The 24,829-nt window shown below is 39.5% G+C and overlaps 2 long non-coding RNA genes across 2 annotated transcripts in view; one reads left to right on the forward strand and one right to left on the reverse strand.

Moving 5' to 3' along the window:
• The window catches only part of LOC138915408 (uncharacterized), an 80,461-nt gene that overhangs the window by 15,035 nt on the left and 40,597 nt on the right, over positions 1–24,829 (reverse strand). Inside the window, exon 3 of the long non-coding RNA XR_011421320.1 lies at positions 1,350–1,487. This is a non-coding gene — a long non-coding RNA (uncharacterized lncRNA). The remainder of the gene's footprint in view (positions 1–1,349; positions 1,488–24,829) is intronic.
• LOC138915636 (uncharacterized) lies at positions 17,360–23,888 on the forward strand. Its single transcript, XR_011421731.1, has 2 exons — positions 17,360–17,635; positions 21,617–23,888. It is a non-coding gene; the product is annotated as an uncharacterized lncRNA (long non-coding RNA).

The following is a 24,829-nucleotide window of genomic DNA, read 5'->3' on the forward strand; positions in this document are numbered from 1 at the left end:
AAAAGGCAATTTTCCAAACATATGACATAGTTCATCATCATATTTGGTTCATTCTCTCTACATTTTCATATGTTAAAAGAATACTTGCTGACTTTATTGATGAGGTAAAAAGTAGAGTTCATTTTTAAATAATATAACAAAACTAACATTGTCCCAATAAATCTTGACCTAAGTTTTATGCTTTACATACACATACACATACACACACATGCACACACACACAAGCAAACAACACATAATAGTATTGCTAGTAATCCAATTTTAATCGTTGGTTGCTTTCGGATGAGTGACATTTTAGCACAAGCCGTCCAAAAGAGAGAGACAGTCACTTGGTCTTGTGAAAACAAATAAAAATGCGTAAGGTATAGTTTACAGTAAGACATTTATTGTATAATACCCTACCAGCCTTTCTATAATATGTACCCAGTGAGTACTCAATAAATATTAATTGATGATAATGATGGTTTGAAAAGCCATTGAACTTACTTCAAGAAATGAAACTATAATTCGTATCTAGTACAGGAATTGTGTTTCCCCTGAGGGAGAAACTGGTAAATAGAGACAATGCTCATTGCTTACAGGTGATCACCAGTTTTCTGTGGCTCAAAAGGTAGTTTTCTTCCTTTGTTCCAAGGTGTTTTATATCTTGAGCCTCGCACACCACCCACCTCCTGCGTAAAATTTACACAAGCATTGAAAGATTGTGGAATACCCAAGGAAATCATTTTTCAGTCGATTGAGTTCTTAATGGAAAAAGCTCTCTGAATGCTATCTTACAAATTAGAAGATCCCCTGCTTTCTAAATAGTTCAATTGAAACCAGCTTTGTATTTATCCTTCGGGTCATTTAGGCTGAAATGTTGTTAAGTCTTAAGTCCAAAAGTCAGACTTTTAAAGGCAAAATGTCAAGTCCTTTTAGGCTTTAACTGACCTTTTAAACCAGATTGGGGATTTGAAGCATTACACATGGATTTCTATATTTTATATCCCCATATTTAACAAATGATCAAATATAACTCCCAAGAATACTATTTTTACAAGCTTGACATTTTGAGTCTGAGAGCTGGCTGTCTGACTCTTTTTACATAAATTTACTAGTGGGGGATTCAGTGAATACTTTGGTTTATCTAACCTCCATTTCTTTGAAGAAACTGCATGTTTGTGTGGTATGGTGGATGATAACCAATGCCTTAAAATAGTCACTAAATGATGCAAAATGACCAAGTCTTTGTATCTCTTTAACTCGAGATCTAATGCAGTGATAGTAGACAATACATTCTTTGTACTGATGATGATGGTGATAATACCAATACATGTCCCAGATTATAAGTTTTTTGAGACTTTACTTACCTTTGTGTTCTCCACAGGGTTTTGACCATAAACAGTTTACAGGATTGAATTCTGTGTTATTTATTCTGGAACTATTTGCCATTGTTGCTCTTCCATATTGGTGTCAACTTTGGCTGAACATTAGACTCATATGGAAAGCTTTTCAAAAAACAAACAAACAAAAAAACTGAGCTCAGCCTGAACCAAATCAGAATCTCTGATCAACTAAATCAGAATCTCTGGGGATGGGATCCAGACATCAGCATTTTTTAAAGTTCTTCAGGTAATTCTTACATGTGGCTTAGGTTATGCACCACCCCATAGAACTCTAAGAACTATGTAGTAATAGATATTTATATTATGTAATAATAATTATTATATAATACTTACATAATATTAGAAATAATTTAACTGTGAAAACAGGAATGAGATGATTTATTTGAGTATCTTGTCCTTAGTTTCTAATATTTGACAGGGAGGGGCCCCAATATTTATTTATTTAACAATTACCTTGCACATGCAGGACAGCCTAGGGAACACAATAGTCCTTACTTTGAAGCATAGAGTTCAGTAGCAGACACAGGACATGGACATATATGCAGATTTATAGCGCAAGGCACCTTGCACGTTTCAGACTCTCAGATGTTTGCATGGGCTAAGGTTAGTAAGATTCATTTCAAATAAGTAAAACAAAGAGAAACAAGCTAACACTGCCCCCCTAACTCCTACATGGCTCCAGGCAACTCTACTCACTCCTGCATCTTTTCATGAAGTTAAGATAATAATCATGGCAGTGGATTGATTTGTTTTTCAATATTAGTTCCTTTGTGCACATCTCCTTTTACCCAGTAACAAGTTCAGCAACAACTCCACAGTGCAGATGTGCTTCTAAATCCCCTTGCAAATCTCACTCCCATGAAATGATGGTTGATGGAATGAAGAAAGATCAATTTCCACGGCTATAGCCAGACTTCCATTCTGGTGGCTACTTTGAAGCCAAAAGAAATCATTGTTGGCACCACATTCATCTGACTTTCCTTTAGTGAAGCTTTGAAGGGCTTTGGTTGCATGCTAACTTCCTGTTTGGCTTGAGTCTCTAGGTCCTAAAGTCCTCCAGATTTTTACTGGGCATACCAAGGCACACATCAAAAATCATTTTGAAATGGGTCATTCACAGTTTGTTAAATGGAAAAAATATGATGTTAGAATTTAAAGAGAGCACTTTTGACCTGTATCTTGAATAATAAATATGAATTCCAGAGAAACACAGAGAAAAGCTCTGATGTTAGAGTTTAAAGAGAGCACTTTTGACCTGTATCTTGAATAATAAATATGAATTCCAGAGAAACACAAAGAAAAGCTTCTTTAAGGTTGAGGGCATGGCATAAACAAGGCCATTTAAAAGTAAAGTAGAGGAGGGGAGGTGGAGCAAAATGGCAGGGTGAGCTGACCCGGGACTCTCTCCCCTCCAAACTACAACCAAAGAATCAGAAAAACTGAATTTCAGACAATAACCCTAAAGCCAGACCATCAGAAAACTACAGAAACGAGATGACAGTGGATGGAGAGGCTGCAGCCAGCCTCAGAGGAGCTGGAACGGGGTAAGAGAGAACTTCGCTCCCTCCCCTAGAGACTGGCATGGCTGCCTTGGGTGAGGGAAGGAGCAGGGGAGGGGCCGTGTGACCAGGGGATCATCCAGGACTCCCGCCACCAGTGCAGTGGAAACCTTCTGACAGGGGAAAGCTTCCACGTGTGGGGACCCCATCAAGCCAAGGCCCCGGGAGACCAGAGAACGAGAGCTGATCAGAATCCAGATCAGCGCGCCAGAGAAAGTGCCCCTCCACCCCCAACCCATGCTGGGTGCCGCCATCTTGCCTGAAGGCAGAGAGCTCAGCACGCATGACTCTCGACCCCCATCTAGTGGCAACAGGCTGTAACTGCAACCGAATACTACCATCATGCACAAAAACTGCTCCTCCACCATTCAGCACTTTATGAAAGCTCCAGACCAGAAGGAAAACAATAAAAACACAGGACTTGGAAATAGGTAAACTAAGTGAAAATGAGTTCAGAGTAGCTATCATCGAAAAACTCAATGAGGTAGAGGGAAAGATAGAGAAACAAGTCAATGAGTTCTGGAGTTACCTCACAAAAGAGATTGAAAGTATAGAGAATAATCAATCAGAAATACTAAAGATGAAAAATACAATGGACCAGATAAAACAGAATACGGATTCCCTGAATGCCTGTGTAGACACCATAGAGGAGCAAATTAGCATAATTGAAGATAGACAGGCTGAATGGCTCCAGACAGAGGAAGAAAGAGAACTAAGGATTAAAAAGAATGAGGAAAATATCAGAGAAATAGCAGATTCAATGAGGAGAATGAATTTAAGAATCATCAGAATTCCTGAGAACATGGAAAAGGAAAATGGAACAGAAAGTGTGCTTAATGAAATTATAGAGGAGAACTTCGCAAATCTAGGGATTGAGGGAAAAATGTGTGTAGAGGAAGCTTTCAGATCTCCTATATTTGTCAATGTAACAAGACCTTGCAAGGCATATAGTAGTAAAAATGGCAAAAATGAAAGACAAAGAAAGAATACTCAGGACACAAGACAGAAGAAAATAACCTCCAAAGGAACTTCTATCAGACTTTCAGTGGATTTCTCTCCAGAAACCTTACAAGTTAGGAGAGAATGGAGTGACATATTCAAAACTTTAAAAGATAAAAATCTTTAGCCAAGAATACTCTATCCAGCAAAAATACCCTTCAGATATGAGGGAGAAATTAAATCTTTTCCAGACAAACAAAAGTTAAGGGAATTTGTAACCAAAAGTCCTCCACTACAAGAAATCCTCAAGAAGTCTCTCATACCTGAAAAAATTAAAAAAGGGAGAAAGGGATCACAAACAACACAGTAGGGAGACAGATAGATAGAACCAGAATAGGATTGCAAATATTCAACTATAGCATTAGGATAAAGGTAAGGAAACCACTAAAGCAAAGACTATCTTATCACTCTAACTACAAACTCATAACACGAGTTGGAATAAGAGATGAAAATAATAATTTAGGAGGGGAGGAGGAAAGGGACTAAATCAGTCTAGGCCAAGTAAGAGACCACCAGAGAATAGACTATATTATACACGAGATTCTAAATACAAACTTCAGGGTAGCCACTAAACTAAAAAACAGAACAGAGCCACAAAACATAAAGAAGGAAAAATCTAAGAAACCCAGCATAAGAAATTGCCGAAGTCAGTGGTTAGGCTAAAACACACAGAACGAGAGACAAAGGTAATGCAGGAAAACCAGATAATGAGCGAGAGAATGACAGCATTAAGCCCACATGCATCAATAATCACCCTCAATGTAAACGGTTTGAAGTCTCCAATAAAAAGACACAGAGTGGCAAAATGGATTAAAGAACAAGATCCAACAATTTGTTGCCTCCAGGAAACACACCTCAGCCCAAAGGACAAACAACGGCTGAGGGTGAAGGGGTGGAAGACAATACTTCAAGCTAATAGCAAGCAAAAGAAAGAAGGTGTTGCAGTACTTATATCAGAAAAAACGCATTTCAAAATAAGGCAGGCAAAGAGAGACACAGAAGGACAATATATAATGATCAAAGGGACACTTCATCAAGAAGAAATAATGCTTATAAATATCTTTTCACCCAACACAGGAGCACCAAAGTTCATAAAGCAACTATTAACTGACCTAAAGGAAGATGTTAAAAACAATACAATAATAGTAGGGGACCTCAACACCCCACTCACATCAATGGACAGATCATCCAGACAGAAAGTCAACAAGGAAATAGTGGAGCTAAACGAAAAACTAAAACAATTGGACTTAATAGACATGTATAGATCACTTCATCCTAAAACAGCAGAATACACATTTTTCTCAAGTGCACATGGAATATTCTCAAGGATACACCATATGTTGGGAAAAAAGGCAAGCCTCTACAAATTTAAAAAAATTGAAATATTAACAAGCATCTTCTCTGACCATATTGCTATAAGGCTAGAAATTAATTACAAGAAAAAAGCGGAGAAAGGCACAAGGATGTGGAGACTAAACAATACGCTACTGAACAAGCAATGGATCATTAAAGAAATTAAAGAAGAAATCAAAAAATACCTGGAGACAAATGAAAATGATAACATGCCATACCAACTCATATGGGATACAGCAAAAGCTGTATTAAGAGGAAAATTCATCGCAATACAGACACATCTTAACAAACAAGAAAAATCCCAAATAAGCAATCTTGAACTACACCTAACCAAATTAGAGAAAGAAGAACAAACAAAGCCCAAAGTCAGCAGAAGGAGAGAAATAAATGCTATTGAAACGAAAAAGGTAGTAGAAAGGATCAATGAAACAAAGAGCTGGTTCTTTGAGAAGATAAATAAAATTGGCAAACCCCTAGCCAGACTTACAAAGAAAAAAAGGGAAAAAGCTCAAATAAACAAAATCAGAAATGAAAGAGGAGAAAGAACAACAAACTCCGCAGAAATGCAATGGATTATAAGAGAATACTATGAAAAATTATATGCCAACAAAATGGATAACCTAGAGGACATGGATAAATTCCTGGACTCCTACAATCTCCCAAAGCTCAGTCAAGAAGAAGCAGACCATTTGAACAGACCAATCACAAGGAAAGTGATTGAAACAGCAATCAAAAACATCCCAAAGAATAAAACCCCAGGACCAGATGGTTTTCCTGGGGAATTCTACCAAACTTTCAGAGAGAATTTAATACCTATCCTTTTCAAGCTATTCCAAAAAATTAGGGAGGATGGAACACTTCCTAACACATTCTATGAGGCCAACATCACGCTGATACCAAAGCCTGACAAAGACACCATGAAAAAAGAGAACTACAGACCAATATAGCTGATGAACATAGATGAAAAATTCTAAACAAAATTTTGGCAACCAGAATTCAGCAATTCATCAAAAGGATCATACATCATGATCAAGTGGGATTCATACCAGGGACACAGTGATGGTTCAACATCCACAAATCAATCAACGTGATACACCACATCAACAAACTGAGGAATAAAAACCACATGATCATCTCAATAGATGCAGAGAAGGCATTTGACAAGATCCAACAGCCATTTATAATAAAAACTCTGAACAAAATGAGCATAGAAGGGAACTACCTCAACATAATAAAGGCCATATATGACAAACCCACAGCCAACATCATACTCAATGGGCAAAAACTGAGTGCTATCCCCTTGAAATCAGGAATGAGACAAGGATGCCCTCTATCACCACTCTTATTTAACATAGTACTGGAGGTCCTGGCCAGAGCAATCAGGCAAGAAAAAGGAATAAAAGGAACCCAAATGGGGAGGGAAGAAGTGAAACTCTCGCTGTTGCAGACGACATGATCTTATATATAGAAAACCCAAAGAATCCATTGGAAAACTCTTAGAAGTAATCAACAACTACAGCAAAGTTGCAGGGTATAAAATCAATTTGCATAAATCAGTAGCATTTCTATATTCTAATAAGGAACTAACAGAAAAAGAACTCAAGGACACAATACCATTCACAATCGCTACAAAAAGAATAAAATATCTCGGGGTGAATTTAACTAAGGAAGTGAAAGACCTATACAATGAAAATTACAAGGCCTTTCTGAAAGAATTGGATGACGACATAAAGAGAAGGAAAGACATTCCATGCACATGGATTGGAAGAATAAACATAGTTAAAATGGCCATTCTACCTAAAGCAATCTACAGATTCAATGTTATCCCAATCAGAACCCCAATGACATACTTTACAGAATTAGAACAAAGAATCCTAAAATTCATATGGGGCAGCAAAAGACCCCGAATTGCTAAAGCAATCCTGAGAAAAAAGAACAAAACGGGAAGCATCACAATCCCTTACTTCAAAACATACTACAAAGCTACAGCAATCAAAACAGCACGGTACTGGTACAAAAACAGGTGCACAGATCAATGGAACAGAATTGAAAGCCCAGAAATAAAACCACACATCTATGGACAGCTTATCATTGACAAAGGAGCTGAGGGCATACAATGGAGAAAAGACAGTCTTTTCAACAAGTGGTGCTGGTAAACTGGAAAGCCATATGTAAAGAATGAAAATTGACCATTCTTTCTCACCATTCACCAAAATAAACTCAAAATGAATCGAAGACCTAAAGGTGAGACCTGAAACCACAAGCCTCCTAAAAGAAAACGTAGGCAGTACACTCTTTGATATCAGTATTAAAAGGATCTTTTCGGACACTATGTCTTCTCAGAGAAGGGAAACAATAGAAAGAATAAACAAATGGGACTTCATCAGACTAAAGAGCTTCTTCAAGGCAAATTAAAACAGTATTGAAACAAAAAAAACAACCCACTAACTGGGAAAAAATATTTGCAAGTCATATATCTGACAAAGGCTTAATATCCATAATATACAAAGAACTCACACAACTCAACAACGAAAAATCAAACGACCTGACCAAAAAGTGGGCTGGAGACATGAACAGACATTTCTCCAAAGAAGATATACGGATGGTCAATAGGTACATGAAAAGATGTTCATCATCGCCGATCATCAGGGAAATGCAAATCAAAACTACACTAAGATATCACCTTACACCCATTAGAATAACATAAATATCTAAAACGAATAGTAACAAATGTTGGAGAGGTTGTGGAGAAAAAGGAACCCTCATACACTGCTGGTGGGAATGCAAACTGGTGCAGCCACTATGGAAAACAGTATGGAGATTCCTCAAAAAATTAAAAATAGAACTACCATACGACCCAGCTATCCCACTACTGGGTATCTACCCAAAGAGCTTGAAGTCAGCAATTCCAAAAGTCCTATGCACCCCAATGTTCATTGCAGCATTATTTGCGATAGCCAAGACATGGAAGCAACCTAAGTCCCCATCAAAAGATGATTGGATAAAGGGGCTGTCCCCGTGGCCGAGTGGTTAAGTTCGTGCGCTCCGCTGCAGGCGGCCCAGTGTTTCGTTGGTTCGAGTCCTGGGCGCGGACATGGCACTGCTCATCAGACCACGCTGAGGCAGCGTCCCACATGCTACAACTAGAAGAACCCACAACGAAGAATACACAACTATGTACTGGGGGGCTTTGGGGAGAAAAAGGAAAAAATAAAAATCTTTAAAAAAAAAAAAAAGATGATTGGATAAAGAAGATGTGGTGTATATATACAATGGAATATTACTCAGCCGTAAAACAGAACAAAATCGTCCCATTTGCAACAACATCGATGGAACTTGAGGGAATTATGTTAAGTGAAATAAGCAAGTTAGAGAAGGACAATCTCTGTATGACTCCACTCATATGAGGAATTTAAAAATGTGGACAAAGAGAACAGATTAGTGGATACCAGGGGAAAGGTGGGGTGGGGGTGGGCACAAAGGGTGAAGTGGTGCACCTACAACACGACTGACAAACAATAATGTACAACTGAAATTTCACAAGATTATAACCTATTAACTCAAAAAAAAATTTAAAAAAAGAAACTAGAGGACAAATCCAAGGAATGAGGATTTTCCATTTGTGGTGATGTCACATAATGACATTAACAAACTGGAAGCTAGAGAAAAGAGTTTTGTTTTATCTTATTGGACAAGGTTGAACAAGTTTGAACTACTTTCTATGCATATTACAATATCTTTGGAAAGGATCGAAGAGGTAATGTAGTCTAACACCATGATTTTGTGGATAAAAATCAGGCTTAAAAATAACAATAAAGGAATGAAAGAAATGTTGAGAATACCAGTTGGTGACAGAGCTAGAGGCAAAACCTAGATGTCCTGAGTCTTTCTACCATAATAACCAATCTCAGAAACCTGAGGTTGGCTACTAAAAGCCACTTGTTTCTATATCAGGCCAAAAAAACATGCTAAAAATATGTGCGTGTCTGTCAGAAAATAATTTTTGAACAATCATTTAAAATGAGTATTATGATTGGAAAATATCACAAAATCTTAATTTCTAATAATAACAAAATGGCAATGGCAACTCAACTCACATAACTTAGAGAAGTGATTTCAGGTCAATTATTACGACACATTTTAGAAGCAATTCTCTCGCAGCATTACTGGTCTCTCTGTGGGGAATTGCAGCCACTTCCATTTTTCCCAGCTGATGTTCTTCTGCATTAATGATAATTTGCTCACTTGAATTGCACTAAAGGATTATTATCAAACTCAAACGAAAAATATGTATATATTGGCCAGTTATGCTGCCTTCCTTTTCGGTTTATCTACTGCTGTCTATTGTTGTTGTCATTATTGGTTTTGCCAGATTCTTTCTCAACTCTTGAAAAACTGTAGACATTTTATAAAAATAACGTCACAGTTCCAAAACAAAATACTTCAAAGGATGCATACAGATAGGAAGTATGTTTTGCTGTTAATGATCTGTTTTTAATGAATGTTTAAATCCAAAAGATTCAGGCAGCGTTCATTTGCCTTCCAAGGAACATGAGAATGGAAATTATAGGTTACACCCAAATAATAACTTTCTGAAAGTTGGAGATAAACCAAATGTCTGAGGGAGTTTGTGGAAATTTCTCCATTAGTCAATTGCGTACTTATCTCTCCAGGATGATTTCTACGCAATCTTGTCTGATAGAAGATAATAGCTTGATATCTTGAAGTATCTCTTAGAATGGAAGTAGAATAATAGATGTCTCAATATTGTCATGAACTCCTACCTCCTTTGCTTTCTTTGGCCAGTACTAAAACAGTTTTCAGATGAAAGAAGAAAGATGTCAAGATGGCTATCAAGAATGAATAGTGCAATATTATTTTCAAATAATCTATACAAAAGATAAAGGATTTCAGGATCATATAAAAATAGTGTTGAATGTCTCTGTATGGAAGAATTAGCTAATAATTATCAGTACAAAATTTCCTGCACTGAATTAAGATACATGGTGTACAACTAATGGGATGAAATGGTATTAACTCTTCCGCGCTCTCTACTTGCATTTAATATAGTAGTCACCAGGTAAATAACCACACCTCTGACAGACAGAGGAACAGAATATTGGAAAAATAGCCATGAAATACAACCTACGCTCTTTTGGTAACATGTATGTCCTTTCTCAGTGAAATAGTAAGCATAGCTTTATTTTCTATTTTAAATCTAATTTAGCAGTACAGCATAGGAGCTATGTACTGTGCTGAGGCCTAGGACATAAAGATACATATGTTACACTCCCTGTTCTTAAGAAACTCAAATTTTATCAGGGGTTACTGACAACTACAATTAAATGTGATATTAGAAGAATAGTAGCTAACAGCCCAGAATTTGGAGTTGGAAAGAGGTGATTTTAAATCGTGGCTATTCCATTTACTACACTGTGGGCAAGTAACTTACCCCCAAAACTTGATGCCCTAAGTTCTATCACAATCAACGTGTATTGGGCCCTTTGCCGGGTATCAGGAGCTCCTCTAGGCTCTCCTGTGTATTAATGATTTAATCCTAACAATAACCTTTTTATCACCTTGGTTTTGCAGAGTAGGGACCAGAGGCATCTGAAGTTGAACTAACTCATCTCAGGTGTGAGAGCTGGTAAGCGGTATAATTAGCATTTGAATAAAAGCAGCCTACCTGTTAGAAATAGTGCCTGAGCCTAGGTGAGAATAAAATAAGATGAGAACTCTAAAGTGCTTAGCAAAGGGCTTGGCACAAAGTAAACATTGTAAATTTCACCTAGTATTTGCCAATATTATTACTGTTGTTGCTGTTACTGATGTTACCATGATTATTATTATTAATACTCCAATCTATTTCTATGTAGAAAAAAATTATTGGGGGATAGGTTACATATTAATATACAACTGACTTCACTAAGCATACACTGGATAAGTTTTTCTTATTAAATAGGATGATCCTAATTTCTAGTGATTATAGCAAATACAAACTAATGTCCTAAAGGTTAATTTTCTTTTTTAACATTTTTCTTTTCCTTCAGCTCCACTGCATCTTTAGTGCTATTCAATTAGCACTTTCATAAAAAACAAAATAAAATAAGTGACTCAGAACAGACAAGGAGTGAATTGTAAAGTAACCAAGATACAGCAAAGATTGGATACATATTTAGCAAACCCAGAAATGTGAAAGGGTTTTCTTATATTTTCCAGTCTTCAGAAGAACTAAACATAAATGGAAGATATCTATGCTACATAAAAGTATCACCAAAGCATCCAGTCAATTCAGTGAAGGAGGAGGATTAATTTCCTCCCCAAATCCAGCATTAGTAATTGTGTGTCATTTAGACTGGAAAAAATGCATATTTCACTTCATATTTAATTTCTTAATTTGATGAACCTTATTTAGAAATAGGAAGAAGGCTATGTTGGCTATGTCAATTCATAATCTTAACTTGAAGGTGGTCAAGATGCTCAATCTTTCTGAGACATTTTTTTTTTTTTTTTTTTTTTGAGGAAGATCAGCCCTGAGCTAACATCTGTGCCCATCGTCCTCTATTTTATATGTGGGATGCCTGCCACAACGTGGCTTGATAAGTGGTGAGCAGGTCTGCTGGGGATCTGAAGTGGTAAACCCCAGGTCACCCAAGTGGAGTGTACAAAATTAACCACTATGCCACCAGGCTGGCCCCAGCTCAATCTTTCTGTAAAGCAATTTTTCAATCCATAAAATATAGTAATTCTCTCTCTCTCAAATATAGAAGCAGTATAAATTTTAATTAAGTAATATTAGATAAAATACCATGAGATCCATGAACGAAAGATGTTTCAGAGAGCTGATTATTTTTTTATTATTTCTGTCCTATAAGATCTAAGAGCGTTGATTTCTTCCTGTTAATAATTCCTGTTCTTCCCAAATAATTGTTGGTTCAAACATGCTGGCCCCACAGGGAAACGTTGCAGCCAGCTGGGAAGACAGCTTGACTCGTGCATCTTTTCTTTCTTTAGTCTTTAAGTTTCAGTCTACACGTTCCCTGCTGTTTGGGTCGGTGGCTTAGCAAGAAGAATTAAAGATTTTCATTTCCTGTCTCTCTTTTTTTAATTAACGCCCTAGTTCACTTATCATCATGAATAGTTCTTTTAGAAAACAGAAAATTGCAATTAAATCACGTATTTATGAAATTTGCGGGAACAGAGATGACAACGTTGGTATGAATTCAAAGTTCCAGCTGTTTAAATGTGTGGGACCCTGTGCAGATGGGAGCAAAGGGAAGGGCTGTGTGGGCCAGGTGTGTTGGTTTGAGTGGCTCCCGGTGGTGAGAGGCCTCGGGGTCACAGCATCTTCTGTGCTGGCTGGGGAGCCAGATTCTGAGTTTAGCTCTCTTCTTGTCACTGAGATTTCCCTGAAACTTTAGACGTTACTTCACTGAATGGATTTTTAAATTAATATTTATTTTTGAGATGTTCATAAGTTTAAGAAATTTACAGGGGCCTTCCTGTGGCCAAGTGGTTAAGTTCGTGTGCTCTGCTTCAGTGGCCCAGGGTTCCACCGGTTTGGATCCTAGGCACAGACATGGCACTGCTCATCAGGCCATGCTGAGGCGGTGTCCTACATGCCACAACCAGAAGGACCTACAACTAGAGTATACAACTATGCACTGGGGGCTTTGGGGAGAAGAAGAAGAAAACAAAAAGATTGGTAACAGATGTTAGCCCAGGTGCCAATCTTTAAAAAGAAAAAGATTATGCATCATCCCTGTTGCAGTTTTTAGAAATTAAAAATTAAAAAGAGGAAATTTGCAAGCCAAAAAGGATAATCAAAAAGTAGAGGTTTTAGGCAATGCTCTACATCAGACTGGTCTGAATTTAAGATTTCAAAAAAATGGTTACATCCATTCTTTTAATGATAAACTTTAAAGACAGATGAATTCCAGTGATCTTTATTGCATTTCACATTCACTGTTTCTTATGCTCAAAAAATCTCTCTCTCTCTCCTCTGTCACGTCCAGACCCCATCTTCCATCCCCACTCTACCCCACTTTTGTTAAATACATGCCCTGGACCCTAAATCTGTCTCCATTACTGCTATGGAGAGGAGAAAACACACTTTTCTTCCAATGGCCTGCCAGTCTACAGTTACTTCTGGTACCACCAAAACAATTTGCAATTTGCAAGCCCCAGTGCAACAAGACATATATCAAAATAAAGAAAAAATTCCTTCAGAAGAAATTATTGTGAAAAGAACAAAGAGGTTCTAATAGGCCAAGAAAGAACTTCAGTAACTTAGGAAATCTGAATGTCTACTAGCAGGTTTATTGAGTATTTACACAAATGAATTATACATTCAGAGAATTGCAGGTCCTGGGAATGTCATCACAGAGATTTAAGACTGTGATCTGATGAGCCAAGTCTTTGCCCTACCCAATTTGTTGTCTTTTTTTTTTTTTTTTTTGAGGAAGATTAGCCCTGAGTTAACAGCTGTGCCCATCTTTCCTCTACTTTATATGTGGGACGCCTGCCACAGCATGGCTTGACAAGTGGTGTGTAGTTCTGCACCTGGGATCAAACTGGTGAACCCCAGCCACCCAAGCAGAATCTGTGAACTTCACTACTGTGTCACTGGGCAGGCCTGATGGTGTTGTCTTCTTGAAAGTTTGCAAGAACTGAATGCACATGCTTGACCAAAGAATACAAAATATCTCCCATAGTGGGCTGCATGTGCTGGTTATATTTTTATACCCTTGAACATTTGTTTTCTGATCTCACGTGAAACCCAAACGTTCTCCTCTGCCTTATTTTGCATGCAGCTATACTCTTCCTCACTTGGATTTCTCTGTCCTACTTTGATGCATACAGGGGGAGAATGATGATCAAAAAATGGCAATAATCCTTCAGAGAGCAAGGAACTGAGGTAAGACTACAAGGACTGCAATCAGGACATTGTTAAAAGATAAAAGAGTCTTCTGCCAAAGCTACTGTGACTTTCCTTGGTTGGAAGGATGTCTGCTCATCTATGACAACAATGAGAGTGAATTTTCCAGCCCAAAGTGCATTATCATCTTAGACCAACTCTACTTTTCATGGGGTAATAACCATCCTTGAGGTACTAGTCCTTTCTGCTATTAGAATAATTTACTGGAAGTATTTGAGAAAGTTTCTAATCATATCTGATTTCACCTCTTACCAGAAACTACTCAAAGAAATCATGTTCATAATTATGTCTCACAGTTTATAATGTAAATTAGTGAGATAATTTGATGTATATGTATATAAATAATTTTATAGATACATAAATTCAAAAAAATGTTTAAGGCAAAGCAATGAGATCTAAATTACCAAGAGGATAACTTGAGTATATCTTATTTGCACTGAATAAACATATTCTTTTAATCAAATTTTATGCTAATAAAAATAAAATAATTTAAGTAACTTCTGAGGTTGAAGGTGTAGGAGAGGAAGACATTTCCTCTACCCGCTCTGGGTCCTTCTGGCCAGGGAACGAATTAAATTCACATGAGACAGAATAACAGGAGAAAATTAAACAAAGCTTTATAACATGTACACATGGGAGAGGCTCAGGCAAGCTGAGCAACTCACCAAAATGGCTGAAGCCACCACCTTAAATATCATCCTTAGCTAAAGACAAAGGAGAATGTTGAGGGTGGGGGGAGTCGATCATGGGAGATTACCACACAAGTACAGTAAACAAGAGTCAGGTTATTATGCAGACTTGAGTCCTTGCCTTCCACATTGATAAGAGTTTCTAGAGATAAGGTCATCCCCTTTCTCCTGGTACAGAGAGGGAGACACGTTTACAGGTGGAGGTTTCCTTTACAATGTAAAAGTCTCCTAACAAAGGGTAAGCAAACTCTGCTTTTCAGAATTTCTTTCCTGTCTGCAGTTTTTTAAAGTAACCAGCCCCAAATAATCCTCATGCCAAAGAGACATATCTTGGGGTGGCCAATTCCAGTCCCCCACAGAGGTTCTAATTACTACTTGCTTCAGAAATCTGAAATTTTCATTTTGAAGTCTCACTTAACTCCATGTGTTTCGTGAGACATGGAAAGGAGTCATTTCCTTAACACTTCACATTTTAATACTGGTATAATGAAATCGGCCAAAGAATTGACATATAGCCATAGATATTTGAAACTTAAAACAAAACCAAAAGGCATTGGAAGAGATAATCTGTAGAATGGGTTCCAGTAGCTGTTGATATGTCACAGTTCTATCAATAATATTTGCACCAGAAAAGCAGAAATATTAATCAAAAAGGGATATATATTCATAATACACAAATTTCTAATTTTGACTCTAAAAAGTCTGCCTTTGCTATGTCACTCAGGATAAGCTTTGATTTGGGATAAGTAGCTGAACGATCTTGTCATATGAATTAGGTAACAAACATTCTAAACTTTCCACAATCTAGACTCGGCTTAATATATTTCAATCATTCACAAAAAAGTAAGACATAACAAAAAAATAGAAACTGAAGAAATAAGATATTCATTACGAAATAACATGCATAACTTCTAGCAAAAGTGGGAGTAAAATTCAAAGAAAAATGACACTTTTGGAAGGCTAGCAGTGATAAATTGACTCAATAAACACAATTAGCTTAAAAAAAAGTTACTCACTTCGAGATGCAGGAGGTGAAACTGCAAACTCCCTGAGGCAGGAACTCTAACTTGCAGATCACCGTGCCCCTAAAGCCTAGCAGAGAGCTGCTTAATAACTATTTGTTTGATTAATACATGAAATTATTCACATCAGATCCAGGAAACCTTATGTAAGATGTTAAATTAGGGGAAGCAGGATAAAGAATATACAGAAACTTGATTTATTATCTTTGTAACTCTTCTGTAAATCTAAAACTTTTTCAAAAGTAAGTTTTGTCTTTTTTTAAGGTTTGCTATGTCTATGGAGTAGACAGAGAGGGGAGGTCTACCTGCCCTGACCCCTTCTCTGAGGCCTTTGTGGTCGTGGCAGCATCTTCTCCAGGAAACCCCAGAAGCAGCCAAGGGAACAATAAGAAATGAAGGTAAGAAGCAAGGGCCAGAGAACTATATGCATTCTCTGAGGATCTTTAGAAAATCAGGGGAGAGGTCTAATTTTTACAGTTAAACAGGATGGTGGATTAAACTACTTTTATTATTTGTTAATATATTTGGATATTAATGTAAAGATGTCTCTGAATTGTCAAAAAATCAGAGATACTCAAGTCGCATCATAATTGGTAATTTCAGCTCTATTCATAGTGTAGATTGTGGCTTTTGGTTTTACTCAGTATAAGGCGAGCCAGTTTTATTTAAGAAAGAAAGAGAAAAAGAAAGGAAGGCAGGGAGGGAGAGATAGACCGGGAGGGAGACTGGATGGAAGGAAGGGAAGACAGGTGGAGGGAGAAAGGGAGAGGGAGAGAGGAAGAGAGTAGACAGAAGCTCCAGGGAATGCTCCCCCATAAATGATATCCCCGCCCCTCCATCAGGACCTAGGAGATAGTGAAAGTTGTCATTCTAGAAGGTCTTGGGTGTAAGCCATTGATGATAAAGATGTTATATTTAAATTTGACTTCAAAAATAATGTCCCCAAAACAGTGATTTTAAAATCATTTAAAAATGTGTGACATTACAAACGTGGTTTGTGGGGCTGAGGACAGAGTAAACTGTTGTTAGGAAGAGACTGAGATAAGTGGCTGATGGGGTTCAGGGCAGGCTGCCCCAAAATGCACCACTCTGGTATGTGGATTATTTCTTGCTGATGACAATAAAGGCTCAGACTCAGGAAGAACATTCGACCTTTCCCCCATAACTGCCTAAAAGAAATGTAAGATAAAGGTCTGTTCCCCAGACAGCCCATCACCATAGATAACTCTGGGTTTTGCAGACTGGGAGGATCCTTGTTAAGCCCACTCTTATCAAAGTTCTCTTTACCAAACATTTGCTTTTCCACTTCCATGTGAGTTGCCTTCCTCCCCTTTGAAGCCCCAAGTCACTACCATAAATGTCCTCCTTGTCTGTGACTGAAGATATTTAAACAGGCAGCCTCGGCCAGTTGGCTGAGTTACTCAGTTTCTCCTGGGTTTCTCCGTGTATACATGCTATTAAACTTTGCTTGATTTTCTCCTGCTAACCTGCCTTTTTAATGATTTGACCAGACGTAAGAACCTTAAGGAAAATGGGCGGGGGGAATTCTCGCATTTCCCTGACAGTTTTGGTGTGGCAGCGGGATCCCCACTGGCTGGCAAGTTGCCTTCTCTGGCAGGAAGAACTGCCTCCTGCCTGGGGCCACTGCAGATGAGGAGATCCCGGGTCGCCTGACGGAAGTCGGCAAAAGGTAAGATTTCTTACCACCCCAGCCTCCCGGAATCTCTATCTGAGGGGTCCAGTGGAAGCAAGTGGTGAGAATTTTTTTCTCTTTCTAAATTTAGGTTAGCAGGAGAAAACATTTTGGAAACTAGTTTCTTGTGTGACTCTGGTAAATCTGGTAGAGTACGCTTGGCTTTATTGATCCTTTTCCTCCCAGAGATAGCTACTATGTGTTTTCTGTCCTCTCTGTCTTTTGTGTCATGTGTCATAAGAAGGAAATACCATGGGGTAGGACACAGGCATAGGCCCTAGAGCCTGTTATCTTGGCCGGCCCCACAGGCCTAGCCAGTTTGGTGCTCTCACCAAACTGGTGTCTAACTAGACAAACTTTGCCGTGGGTTAATGTGCACATGAAGTGAAAGCTGTTGCTAAGGGCATCTTGGAAGCCAAATAGGCTGCAAATTTGGTGAGCAGGGGTTGAGCAGTTAAGAGCCATCAGGATGCTCATCACCTCAAAAAGTCTCCCGTGGAAGGATAAGTTGGTCACAGAATGGGGTAGATGACACAGGTCCCCCGCCAACTTCAAGAAAATATCTGTGCAACGACGAGGTACTCTGTAAAGCACACATGATCCCCAACCCCGCGGCACCTCCCTCCTAGGTATTATTCTGGCTCCAAGAGACCCAAGGCTTAGCTAAAGCTGTCATTGTGCATATAAGAAAAAAACCGGATGAGGTTTTTCCTTCCATCTTGTTCCGTATCTTGAGAATTTGGCTTCTTGACCAGTGAGAATATTCTCCTTGGTCTCCACCATACAGAAGGTGCACTTACCAGGTTTCACCTTGGTGGCCAGTCAAACAGACTGCGGTTCTGAGCTCTCTCTTTGTCCAGCTGTGTCAAGCTCTCAGGGGAGTTTGTCATAAACAGCCCAGTCCATAAGGGCCTTTGTTGTCTCAACTTGTGTTGCTTGATAGTGCTGGAAAAATCCCATTTCAGTAGTGCCTGCCTGGTGTCACAGATTAGCGGGTCTATGACTGGGGGCATCCCACGCTCTCATGGGAGACTGGATACACCATTTTCATGACACCATCCTTACCGCCTGTGCAACGAAGGTCTTTCCTTCCTCTAACTAGTTCTGGGAGTGAACTTTTGGATCATGGGGGCTACATCATCTGCGCCCTCTCCAGGGACACCTCTTTTGTCCACAGTAAAGATTTACTCTAGGCCTGAAAGGTTACGTCCAAGTCTTTCATTAAAAAGTCTTATTTGGTTAAGTCACTGTTGGAATGCATATACAAATGGAGATCCTACTTGTCAATGGCTGGACGACCGATCTTTTGAATTGGAAAAACTATGTTTGAAAACTATCTTAGACAGCTCTCGTAACAAGCAGCTACCTTACTGGTATTTATGGGAAGATCAAATTGAAAAGAAAACCCCGCAAATATAATGGCTAGCCTTAAGGAATCTCTTAATAAATTGAAGATCAGAAGTCAGACTTAGAGCAAAGATTAAAAAGTAAATTGAATGAAAATTCTCCTTCCCCTCCCTCCTATGATCCCCTATATCCCCAGCTCCCTGTCCCTGATTCCCCAGAAGATATTTTGGATCTCTGGGCCCCTGGTTCAGACTCTCCCCCTCAGGACTTAGCTCCTCAGCCAGCTCCTCAGCCAGCTCCCCTAGATCCTAGAATGCCAACTTCTCCAAAGGGCATTCAGCTGCCTGTTTTAACTTCTCTTTCTCTAGAAGACTTATAGGGGGCACTCAGGCCTGACCTCCAAGTGAGAGACATACAGGTTACTTGTGTAAATGCTCAAAGCCAGGAAGTGAATTTAGTGGGAGCGGCCATAAAAAGCAGAAAGGTTCACTTGGCTGTCCCTTACAACTCCTCCTACTTTCCAGGGCTCTGTAATCAGGCTCTGCCAGCCTCAGGGGTTCCCATGCAATGTCCACTGCAGATGTATCCTGGACATCCACTGCAAAGAATTCATGTCCCCTGGACAGCAGCTGACTTATTGAGTCATAAAACTCTCCTGCCTCCATTGTCAGAAGATCCTACTAAGTCTAGAGAGGAGTTAGAAAGATTAGTAGCTATTCATAACCGCTCCCCCCACCCCCACCCCCCCACACACACAGATTTTGACTGGCTGCTAAGGGGCATTCTTCCAGCCCAAGATTACACAGTAGTTATCAGACAGGCCAGACGACCCCCTGGAGAAAACCTGCCTCACAGGGGAAATAGATGGCCAGACCCTCTCCCAGTCCCTCCTGCAAATGACCAGGAAGTGGCGCAACTAGAGGCTGATATTGCAGCACTCCAAATGGACTTTATAGACTTGCTCCCAGCCCCCAGCTCTTACTGTTTGGCTACCTCCCACATGTTTAGTAGATGGATTGAATGCTATCTGACTAAACATATCGACACCACAACACTGGTAAGGAAATTAATAACTGAAGTTATGCCTTGTTTGGGCATTCCTTTATGGATTGAATCAGACCAAGGAACTCATTTTACAGAAGAGATAAACCACTTGCTTGCAAAAACTCTGTGGTACTCAGTAAAATTTCATACCCCAGATCACCCTCAGTTATCAGGGTAACTGGAACATAAGAATCTAGATATAAAACGGACTTTAGGAAAGGTCTGTCAAGAAACTGGACTTAAATGGCCGGAAGCTCTGCCCTTGGCCCTTATAAAGATGGAAATACTCCAAATAGGAGACATGGATTGACTCCTTTTGAAATAGTTTTTGGACACTTGATGCCTACTGGCATCTCTAAACCTTTGATTCCTGGATTAAGTGAATATTATGAGAACTTAAGTGAACAAATTGATACTATGACTAGCTATATACAGTTAATTGTGTATATAGAAATTAACTAGCATTCTTGAAGCATATCATCAATAGGTAAAGGAGGTCTGGCCCCCATCTTCTGACAAACCTAGCCATTCCTTTCGACCAGAAGATTGGGTGTACATCAAGGTCTTTAAAAGAAAAAAATGCACTGTCACCTCACTTGCAAGGACCTTATGAAGTCCTACTGACCACCCATACTGCCATCAAAATAAAGGAAAAATCTTGCTGGATCCATCTAAGCCACACCAAAATAGATCCAGGATATTGCTCTCAAGACACCTGGGAGACAGTCCCCACAGGCGACCTTAAATTAAGGATTTCCAGGGCCAATTCCCAGGCCTCAGAAGCAGCCGACATCATGAAGCAGACAGCTTTTCCCAAGATCATGGATCAAGAAAACTTGCTTTCACCTGTTTTCTCCACTTCGCATTTAAAAGCTCCCTACACACACACACACACACACACACAAACTATTAGCAAATATATATATTCCTTTAGTCATTTATTAAAAAGCTGGCTGGAGAGTGCTGGTCTCTATCTACCTTATTTCCCCTCTCCAACTCTCCACTACGGGCTTTTTTCCAACCTGTGTCTTGCTTTTACTAACCCTCTTGTAGTGCCTAGGCCTTGCTTGCTGAGCAAAAGGCCCCAGGCCCATTGCAACCATGTGTCCTTTTGGCTCCCTGATGGGCAGGCAACCCAGCTACCGGGATCAGCCCGGACCCTCCCTTATCCCACGAGAAGAACATCGTGTCTTATAGGAACACAGAACCCCTCCATGTGAGCTACTATTCTGGGAATGCTGGTCGTATGAAGGACAGCCCTTTGGCAAGCATGCAGCCTTTTACCCTCTGCCTACTTAAACAAGCTTCTCTTGGGGGGTGGTTGCAGGTGCACATTTCGATCCAGCCAGCCACCACTGAACGCTTTCCCATAAGTAGGGCCCGATAAACCTATATGTCTTGTCCACAGTCTCTGGGTCATTTCTTCAGTCTCTAGGCAAGATATCCTGCTGCCCTAGCCCAGCTGGGCTTGTGGCCTAACACCTCTCTTTTTTACCAAGTCGAGCACAGAGCAAACACTCCTTTATGCCAGTTTACCAAGTTCTGGCCACACTAACTAATCAATCTGACTGCTGGTTATCTCAACAGCTAGATAGCACAAAGAACCTGAACTGGTCTTTGTTCCTGATGAAGTGAACACCTGGTGGACTAAGTATGGAAGATGGATGAACAACAGGTATGATATGCACGACACAGAAAACTTCACTCTGCCTCTTCTTCTGGTGAGTCATCTGGGCCCCAGAAAGACTCTATAGAAGCTCCAGGACTCTCCCTTGCCCAGATAAAGACAATAGGTGAAAGTTTTTCCCTCTGCACTGAAAATAAACATGACACTGGACCTTTCTTGGGTGACATACCGGGATGACATTGTAATCAAACTCTGTGGTTCGATTCCACAGGTGGCATCACAGACCTCTAAAGGGAGTGTCGATGAAAATAATCCATAACCAACCCATAAATGAAAATTTGGGAGAGTTTATTCTGAACTAAAATGTGAGGACCATGGCCCGGGAGATTCCTTCCACAAAGGAATGGAGCACTCCAAAGAAGCAGGGGTATACAGGGTGGTTATATACCCTCAAAGAGGATGTTTCACATATTATTGAAATGTCCCTCTTACAATAGTCACAAGATTGCCCTGTCGGCACAGCACTTGAAGGACACAGCAGGTAGTGGGTCTGCTATCTCAGAGGGTGTAGCAGGAAGCAAGTCTATTGTCTTGAGCTGGGTGGTCACAGGTGAGTGCAGCAATCAGTTCCTAGCCTAAGGAAACATGCTTAATCTTTAAGGAAATGCCAACGTTGAGAGGGGGAGGGAAGTTGTACCTTTATCTCAAGGGCATTTGTTCTTACCATAGGGAAAGTCTAAAGTAAATATACAATGCATGCTCAGCAGCCACGGTCAGGCCCTTTTGGAAAAACAAGGTCAGACCCAATTAGGTTTACACCAAATGGCTTCCTCATATACTCCAGTATATCCTATTGCTTGCCATTTCTATTTGTCAGGAGTTATAAATGACTCTAACACAGATTGACAGGAGCACATGGAAAATGGAGATGTTTAGGCACTAACAGTACAAGTGGCATAGGTCATGGAATTCTCTAGACCACCGGAACTATAGATTCAGTTCCAACTTTGTCTATGAACCACACTGGTCTTTTTATTTCATGTGGCAACAAAGTATATAAAGGATTCCCATCTAGTTGGTCAAGACACTGTGGACCTGGATACCTGGCCCCTTCTGTCACTAAATACTCCACCCGAAACACCAGCCAAATTACAAACCCAGGTTCCTTTGTTCATAAGATTGTGCCACATAAACGTGCCAGTCGGGAAATCATGGAGAATCCGCTTGTGTATCACAACTCCAAGTTCTTTTCAGCATTGAGAGTCTTATTCCCCAGCTTTGGAGATTACGAGTTGGAAAAGGCGATCTTAAATCTCTCCATGGTAATGGGACAAGAGTTCAACACCACCATGTGAGCTTTGAAAGTACTCCAGTCAGAGATGAACAGCCTAGCCTCTGTGGTACCCCAAAGTCAACTTGCTCTGGATACACCGACTGCCCAGCAAGAAGGAGCCTGCGCAATCATTGGTGAAAAACGTTGCTTTTATGTAAATCAAACTGGGAAAGTAGTATCTAACTTACATCTATTAAAAGAGAGGATTGACATTTTCGATCAGATAAATGAAGCTCACACATTTTATTGGACTGACTTATTTCCAGGACTGGAGGAACTGTTTTAATGGAATGTGGGGAAATGTGCTACAGTTTGTTGTTTTCTGCTTGTTTATCTTCTTCCTAATCTATGTTCTTTTCTCTCTTTGCAGATTTCTTACCACTTGGCTACTAACTCAGTTTTTCTCTCTACAGCTTTTTATATGTGAAACTTCCAGGGAAGTTTCAGAGAAGGGAACTGATGGGGTTCAGGGCAAGCCACACCAAGATGCACCACTCTGGTATGTGGATTATTTCGTGCTGATGACAATAAAGGCTCAGACTCAGGAAGAACATTCGACCTTTCCCCCCTAACTGCCTAAAAGAAATGTAAAATAAAGGCATGTCCCCCAGACAGCCCATCACCATAGATAACTCTGGGTTTTGTAGACTGGGAGGATCCTTGCTAAGCCCATTTTATCAAAGTTCTCTTTACCAAACATTTGCTTTTCCATTTCCATGTGAGTTGCCTTCCTCCCCTTTGAAGCCCCAAGTCACTACCCCAAATATCCTCCTTGTCCGTCCTCCTTGTCTGTGGCTGAAGATATTTAAACAGGCAGACTCAGCCAGTTGGCTGTGTTACTCAGTTTCTCCTGGGTTTCTCCATATACATGCTATTAAACTTTGATTTTCTCCTGCTAACCTGCCTTTTTAATTATTTGACCAGACGTAAGAACCTTAAGGAAAAGCGGCAGGGGGAATTCTCCCATTTCCCTGACACAGGACATTTTCATATAAAAATTTAATCCAAAAAGAAAGAGGGAGATGAATTGCTTAAAGAGGGGAAAGGAGGAGCATGTATGATTCTCATTCCCCACACCTCCGTGAGTCCTAATGCAAAATATTTTGAAGAGAAAAATAATTGGACATAAAATAATTTTCCCAAATATTTTATCTGGAAGAAATAAATAATCTTGATAAATGAAGTAGAGGACCCTTGATTTAATTTTCTATACAGCTAGAAAAAAATGCCTAAAACCATCCTGCATAAATTAAAGTTCTACAGTGGGATTGGGACGTAGGGACGACAGTCGTTTGTGATTAACTGTCCATCATAAATCTTAGCCTCCAAAGTTCAAATTGTCCCCCAAGTTAGGAAGAAAAACACTTGAGTTTTCAAACCTGAGAGCACGGGCCCGTCAATTTTAGTAACTAATATCATTAACAACATTCAGTTTAGTTACACTTTCTAATTTTGCATTTATTTGTCCAGATGGTTGTAGAATATTTATATCACAAAACTTTTCCTCTTAATAATAATATGGACTTATTATTTTGTTAAAATTTTCTGTGAAAAAGGAAGGAATTTAAATGGAAGGGACTTCAAAATGAATGCAATCTTTAAGACCAGCTTGGGGGAAAAAAGTTTTATTGCAATGAGTTTCTTAAGAAGGATGTTGCTAATGAGCCTCCATGAAAAAATATGGTTTGATGTCACCTGTTACTTTTAAGTAATAAAATTCAATTTGCCTTCGTGCTTGAGTACAGCACTGGAGAACTGGAAAACTTCCCAGACTCGCTAAGCTTCATATGAATTCTCACCTCCCTCAAACTTCTGTATTTAGCGAGTGCCTTTCTCAATC

The sequence above is a fragment of the Equus caballus genome, chromosome 9 (assembly GCF_041296265.1).
Source record: "Equus caballus isolate H_3958 breed thoroughbred chromosome 9, TB-T2T, whole genome shotgun sequence".
In the NCBI taxonomy this organism is placed as follows: Eukaryota; Metazoa; Chordata; class Mammalia; order Perissodactyla; family Equidae; genus Equus; species Equus caballus.